This window comes from Triticum dicoccoides, chromosome 1B (genome assembly GCF_002162155.2).
Source record: "Triticum dicoccoides isolate Atlit2015 ecotype Zavitan chromosome 1B, WEW_v2.0, whole genome shotgun sequence".
NCBI lineage: Eukaryota > Viridiplantae > Streptophyta > Magnoliopsida > Poales > Poaceae > Triticum > Triticum dicoccoides.
Genome location: NC_041381.1, coordinates 315879532 through 315887908, shown reverse-complemented (window position 1 = coordinate 315887908; position 8377 = coordinate 315879532).

Below are 8377 nucleotides of genomic sequence, written 5' to 3'. Positions count from 1 at the left end.
TGCCGCGTTTATTTGCACTGGTGGCCAATTTTGACGGCCAGTGTATGTAATATGCTGCTTTGTTCCCTATATTTGCACTGGTGGTGAACTTTGATGCCCACTGGATGTAATATGTGTAATAGCGGTAATAGGCTAGCGTTAGTTGCTTACTTATTTATTTCCTTATTGTCTTGTTTAGTTGTTTGCTTGTAGTCACTGCAGTTCTTTTTCCGTGTTTTTCTAGTAGCCACAATAACCTATATTTGGTAACTAGGCCACATTAATCATGGCAACACACGGACTGTTGTAACCATGGGCCTTCTGCGGGCCGTATGATCCATGGGCTTCTACGGGCCATAGGATCCATTGGTCTTCTATACGGGCCTTAGGATCCATGGGCATTCTACGGGCCATATGATCCATGGGCCTTCTACGGGCCATACGATCCATGGGCCTTCTACAGGTCGTAGGATCCATCGGACTTCTACGGGCCGTATAATCATTTCGCCAATCATGAGCCGTACTATTCGTGGACCATAACGGGCCATTAATAGGCCGTATTCGCGGGCCACAAACGGGCCGACTGTAACCACGGGCTGAATTTGGCCCACCAACGCAAAATGACAGTAACAGGCCGTAAGTAACCGAATGCTTGAAATGAGCCCAAGAATAAGTGGGCCCTTAGAAGGCTAAAATATGACATGGGCTGGAAACGGCCCAATGGAATAATGGGTCATTAATGGGTATAAAGTGATACACTATTCATTATGGGCCAGTTTCACCATGGGCCATTACTGGGCTGAGAGTTACAAAGGGCCTCATATGGGTCGAAAGACATCATGCGCCATACATGGGCCAGAAGTTAAAACGGTCTGGAATCATATTGGACGGCCCAGATGACGCTACTGGGCCTAATTCGGATAGGTCGTAACGGGCCCTAGGTTAGCGGGCTGTAGATGGGCTATATGCGAACAGGCCATTAACAGGCTTTCCGTGGGCCGGCCCGCCACCTTTTGACCAAGTCAAACGGGCCAGCCTTTTCATAGGAATGGGCCTCTGTTGGGCCGTTCTACGTGTCGACGTATCACAAGTGCCTTTGGTCCAATGAGTGGATGACATATGTCCCAACAGTGAGCCGACATGTGTTTCCTCTCCAGCCAATGATGATTTTACACGTGGAAAATCCCCATTGGTCGGGGCTCTTAATGGGTTATCGTATCCAAAACCAGACCCGGTATCTTAACGACTTTCCGTTACAGTGGATGCCACGTGTCGGTCACCCTTGACGAAAGCACTTCTGTGACGCGCGATTTATCGTCATGGAAGTGGACACTTCCGTGATGATAATTTTGGTAATGTCATGGAACACTTCTACGACAGCACAGGTATGACTATCTTGATTCTGCCATAAAATCGTCATGGATGTACATGCATGACAAAAATGGTGACCTACTGTGACAAACATGTATCATCACGGAAGTGTATTTTTTGTAGTGTAGGCTTGATGGACGGTGATGGGTTGGATGAGATTTACCATGTAATCGAGTTAGTTTTGTTAGGATTTGATCCCTAGTATCCATTATGTTCTAAGATTGATGTTGCTATGACTTTGCCATGCTTAATGCTTGTCACTAGGGCCCGATTGCCATGATTTCAGATCTGAACCTATTATGTTTTCAAGGATATATTTGTGTTCCTGATCCTATCTTGCAAGTTATAGTCACCCACTACGTGTTATGATCCGGCAACCCTGGAGTGACAATAGTCCGGACACTTCCCGGTGATGACCGTAGTTTGAGGAGTTCATATATTCACTAAGTGCTAATGCTTTGGTTCGTACTCTATTAAAAGGAGGCCTTAATATCCCTTAGTTTCCAATAGGACCCCGCTGCCACGAGAGGGTAGGATAAAAGATGTCATGCAAGTTCTTTTCCATAAGCACGTATGACTATATTAGGAATATATGCCTACATTATATTGATGAATTGGATCTAGTTCTGTGTCACCCTATGTTATAACTGTTGCATGATGAATGCCATCCGACATAATTATTGTAAGGGCATATTTCTCCCTATGTGGTTTTGGTGATTGATGACAATGCATTTGCGGACTAACCGTGTGCATTGAGCTTTCCAGAGATCTCATGTCTAGGCACGAGACGATTCGATGCCCCTCGGAGCCTATCGAAGATGGCGGTTTTCTATGTTTCTTTTTGGTGGATTTGAGTCATAGGAAAGTCGTACTATTAAGAGGGGGTCCGCTTCGGAAAGGTTAGGGTGGAATCAACACCTACACATCTGTTCCTTTGCACCACCTTTCCTTCGCTTCATCGGAGCACCGGTCGTTTTACCCTTGTCTGTGCAAAGATGAAAGCCTCCAAAGTGCTATAGTTTCTGTGGCGTGTGGTAGTACTGCTCGAGGGAGCAATAGTACCGCAGCTGCGGACGGTAGTACCACCAAGGTAAGCGGTAGTACCGTGTCACGCGGTAGTACCACTCCTCCCGAGCGGCAGTACCGTGGCATCTAGCCCAGAACACTGGCATGCACGAAGTAGGAGTGGAAGTAAAATTTTACTTCCGCTCCCTACGCGGTAGTACCGCTCCCTTGGAGTGATATGATACATCCGTTTTGCATCATGTTTTCCTACTGTTATTTATGTTGTTTTATTGTATAATTATGCTTTTTGGAGTAGTTCCAATGCCTTTTCTCTCATACTCCCTCCATCCAGAATTACTTGTCGCGAAAATGGGTGTATCTAGAACTAAATTATGTCTAGATACCTCCATTTCCCTCACAAGTATTTCCGGACGGAGGGAGTAATATGCAAGGTAAGGACCAAGGGGGAGAATTCCAACAGCTGGAAATCTGGACCTAAAAAAGATACGTCAAGCTACCTATTCTAGACAACTCCAAATGAGCTGAAACTTCCCAAGGATTTTTTTATGGAATATTTAATAAATACTGGAGCAAATAAGTACCAGAGGGGGGCCACCAGGTGGGCAAAACCCACCTGGGCGCACTAGGAGGCCCAGCCGCGCCCTGGTGGGTTCTGCCCTCCTCGGCCCACCTCCGGTGCCCATCTTCTGGTATATAAGTCATTTTGACCTAGAAAAAATCAGGGGAGGACATTCGGTATGAAGCACCGCCGCCTCGAGGCAGAACTTGGGAAGGAGCACTTTTGCCCTCTGGCGGAGCGATTCCGTCGGGGGACCTTCCCTCCCAAAGCGGGGAATCATTGTCATCATCATCACCAACAAATCTCCCATCTTGGGGAGGGCTATCTTCATTAACATCTTCCCAGCACCAACTCCTCTCAAACCCTAGTTCATCTCTTGTGTTCAATCTTTGTATCAAAAGTATAGATTGGTGCTTGTGGGTGACTAGTAGTGTTGATTACATCTTGTAGTTGATTACTATATGGTTTATTTGGTGGAAGATTATATGTTCAGATCCATTATGCTATTTAATACCCCTCTGATCTTGAGCATGTTTATCATTTGTGAGTAGTTACTTTCATTCAGGTCACGGGAGAAATCATGTTGCAAGTAATCATGTGAACTTGATATGTGTTCGATATTTTGATGATATGTATGTTGTCATTCTCTTAGTGGTGTCATGTGAACGTAGACTACATGACACTTCACCATATTTGGGCCTAAGGGAATGCATTGTGGAGTATTTATTAGATGGTGGGTTGCGAGAGTGACAGAAGCTTAAACCCCAGTTTATGCTCTATTCCTTAAGGGACCGATTGGATCCAAATGTTTAATGTTATGGTTGGAATTTATTGTTAAAAGTTTTCTCATAGTTTCGGATGCTTGTGAGAGGGTTAGTCATAAGTAGGAGGCTTGTTCAAGTAAGAACATCACCTAAGCACTGTTCCACCCACATATCAAATTATCAAAGTACCGAACACGAATTAAGCCAACATGATGAAGGTGACTAGATGAAATTCCCGTGTACCCTCAAGAACACTTTGCTTATCATAAGAGACCATTTTGGCATATCCTTTGCCTAAAAAGGATTGGTCTACCTTGCTGCACTTCTGTTACTACTATCGTTACTTGCTCGTTACAAATTATCTTGCTATCAAATGACTACTTACAATTTTCGCACTTGCAGACATTACCTTGCTGAAAACCACTTGTCATTTCCTTCTGCCCCTCATTGGGTTCGACACTCTTACTTATTGAAAAGGCTAAAATTGACCCCATATACTTGTGGGTCATCAATGCAATTTTATGGCACCGTTGTCGGGGAGTGAAGCGCTCTTGGTAAGTGGAAATTGGTAAAGAAACATTATTACAACGTGCTGAATTTATTGTCACTTGCTACTATGGAAAACAATCCTTTGAGGGGTTTGTTCGCGGTATCTTCACCTCGACCGGAACCAAAATTAGTTGCCCCTCAACCTACTGCACCTACTGAAAATGTTGAATATGAAATTCCTTTGGGTATGTTAGAACAACTGCTAGCTAATCTTTATGTAGGAGATGGAACTGAACATCCTGATATGCTTGATAGATGTGGATGAAATTTGTGGATTGTTTAAGCTTGCAGATTTGCGCGGAGATGAAGCTAAGAAGAAGGTTCTCCCTTTATCTTTGAAGGAAAACCATTGACATGGTATAGTCTATGCGATGATATTGGATCTTGGATCTGGAACCGTTTGAAATTGGCATTTCATCAAAAAAATTATCCTATGCATCTAGTTCATCATGATCGGAATTACATATATAATTTTTGTCCCCGTGAAGGCGAAAGTATCACTCTAGCTTGGGGGAGGCTTAAGTCAATGTTATATTCATGCCCCAATCATGAGCTCTCAAGAGAAATTATTATTCAGAATTTTTATGCTCGGCTTTCTCGTAATGATCAAACCATGCTCGATACTATTGAATTCCGGTGGGATCTTTTAGAAAGAATTAAACACAACTCTGAACATTGGGAACTCGAGAAGGTAAAGATTCAGGTATTAAACCTAATTTTGGTTGTGTTAAATCTTTTATGAATATCGATGCTTTGCAAAAGTTTAGCACTAAATATGGACTTGACTCTGAGATAGTAGCTTCCTTTTGTGAGTCTTTTTCTACTCATGTTGATCTCCCCAAGGATAAGTGATTTAAATATCACTCACCTATTAAAGAAGAAATTAAAGAACCGGTAAAATCTAAAGAAGAAACCATCATTTAAAATGTTGATCCAGTTGTTCCCACTGCTTATATTGAAAAACCACCTGTCCCTGTTAGGATGAAGGAACATGCTAAAGCTTCAACTATGGTTAACAAAAGTTATGTTAGAACACCCAAACCATCTGAACATATCAGATTTGAACCTAGTGTTTCTATGGTTAAAGATATCTTAGTTGATAATATTGATGGGCATGTTATTTACTTCCGTGGTGAAGCTTCTAGAATTGCCAAACCTGAAGGAAAAGATTAACATAGACCAGTTGTTGGCATGCCTGTTGTCTCAGTTAAGATAGGAGATCACTGTTATCATGGGTTATGTGACCTAGGTGCTAGTGTGAGTGCTATTCCTTTCTCCTTATATCAAGAAATTAAAGATGAAATAGCACCTGCTGAAATAGAAGGCATAGATGTCACTATTAAACTTGATAATAGAGATACAATATCACCAATTGGGGTTCTTAGAGATGTTGAAATCTTGTGTGGGAAATTAAAATACCCTACTGATTTTCTTGTTCTTAGCTCCCCATAAGATGACTTTTGTCCCATTATTTTTGGTAGACCTTTCTTGAACACTGTCAATGCCAAAATAGATTGTGAGAAACAAACTGCCGGTGTTAGCTTTGGCGATGAATCTCATGAACTTAATTTTTCCAAGTATAGTAAACAACCTCATAAGAAAGATTTGCCTAGTAAGGATGAGATTATTGGTCTTGCTTCTATTGTTGTGCCTCCTACTGATCCTTTGGAACAATATTTGCTAGACCATGAAAATGATTTGCATATGCATTAAATAAATGAAATAGATAGAATCTTTTTCGAACAACAACCTCTGCTTAAACACGATTTTCCTATTGAAACTCTAGGGGGTCCTCCTCCACCTAAAGGTGATCCTGTGTTTGAATTAAAACAATTGCCAGACACTTTGAAATATGCTTATCTTGATGAGAAAAAGATATATCATGTTGTTATTAGTGCTAACCTTTAAGAACATGAGGAAGAAAGTTATTGAAAGTTCTAAGGAAGCACAGGGCTGCTATTGGATATACTCTTGATGATCTTATGGGAATTAGTCCCACTCTATTTCAGCACAAGACTAATATGGAGCCTGATGCTAAACCCGTTGTTGATCACCAACGTCGATTAAATCCGAAGATGAAAGAAGTGGTAAGAACAGAAATATGAAACTTTTGGAAGAAGGTATAATCTATCCTATAGCTGATAGTATATGGGTATGTCCTGTTCATTGTGTCCGTAAGAAGGGAGGTATTGCTGTTGTTCCTAATGATAAGAATGTGCTCATTCCACAAAGAATTGTCACAGGCTATAAGATGGTAATTGATTATAGAAAATTAAATAAAGCTAGTAGAAAAGATCATCATCCTCTGCCTTTTATTGATAAAATGTTAGAAAGATTATCTAAGCGCACACATTTTTTGCTTCCTTGATGGATACTCTGGCTTTTCACAAATACCTGTTTTACAATCTGATCAAGAAAATACCACTTTTACTTGTCCTTTTGGAACATTTGCTTATAGATGTATGCCTTTTGGTTTATGTAATGCACCTGCTACCTTTCAAAGACGTATGACTGCTATATTCTCTGATTTTTGTGAAAAGATTGTTGAGGTTTTCATGGATGACTTTTCTGTTTATGGGAAGTCTTTTGATGATTGTTTAAGCAATCTTGATCGAGTTTTGCAGAGATGTGAACAAACAAATCTTGTCTTGAACTGGGAGAAGTGCCACTTTATGGTTAACGAAGGTATTGTCATGGGCCATAAAATTTCTGAAAGAGGCATTGAGGTGGACAAAGCCAAGCTTGATGCAATTGAGAAAATGTCATGTCCTAAAGATATCAAAGGTATCCGTAGTATCCTTGGTCATGTTGATTCCTATAGGAGGTTTACCAAAGACGTTTCTAAAATTTCTAGGCCTCTTACCAATCTTCTGCAAAAGGATATTCCCTTTGTGTTTGATGATGATTGTATGGAAGCCTTTGAAACACTAAAGAAAGCCTTAATTACTGCACCTGTTGTTCAACCACCTGATTGGAACTTGCCTTTTGAGATTATGTGTGATGCTAGTGATTATGTTGTTGGTGTTGTTCTAGGACAAAGAGTTGATAAAAAATTGAACGTTATCCATTATGCTAGTAAAACTCTAGACAGTGCTCAACGAAACTATGCTACTTTTGAAAAAGAATTCTTAGCAGTGGTGTTTGCTTGTGATAAATTCAGATCTGACATTGTTGATTCTAAGGTAATTGTTCACATCGATCATGCTGCTATAAAATATCTAATTGAAAAGAAAGATGCTAAACCTAGACTCATTAGGTGGGTTCTTCTGCTACAAGAATTTGATTTGCATGTCACTGGTAGGAAAGGAGAAGAGAACCCTGTAGCTGATAACTTGTCTAGGCTTGAAAATATTCTTGATGACCCACAACCTATTAATGATGGCTTCCTGATGAACAACTAGTTACAATAAGTGTTTCTCATAGTACACCTTTGTAACACCCCGGATTCGATGCGCCAGGTGTCCGCCAGTTATTTTCCGTCCTTGCCATGTCATGTGCTTGCGTGTTGCATTTTATCATGTCATCATGTGCATCTCATTTTGCATACGTGTTCGTCTCATGCATCCGAGCATTTTCCCCGTTGTCCGTTTTGCAATCCGGCACTCCTATGTCACCCGGCGTCCCCTTCTTGTCTCTTTTCGTGAGCGGGTGTTAAACATTCTTGGAATGGAACGAGGTTTGCCAAGCGGCCTTGGTATAGCACCGGTAGACCGCCTGTCAAGTTTCGTGCCATTTGGAGTCCGTTTGATACCCCAACGGTTAACCGGGTAACCGTAAAAGCCTCTTTTGTCTTGCAGCCCAAAACCCCTCCAAAGTGGCCCAAAACCCATCTAAGTCTCTTCCATGCTCTCGGCCGTTCAATCACAATCGCGTGGCCGAAAACCGCACTCCATTTGGAGTCTCCTAGCTCCCTCTACCTATAAATATGTGATCCCCTCCATTTTTCACGCAGTCCAAACCCTAGCTCCGCTTCCCTCGCGCCGCCGGACAAAAACCTCGCCGCCGGACGTGTCCGCGCCGCCGTCCCCGAATCCGCCGCCGCCACGTGTCCCCCGCGCCTCCTCTCTCTCCTCCCCATCACCGTCGGCCCGCCGAGCCCGCGCGGAGCCTGCCCGAGCCCATCCGGGGC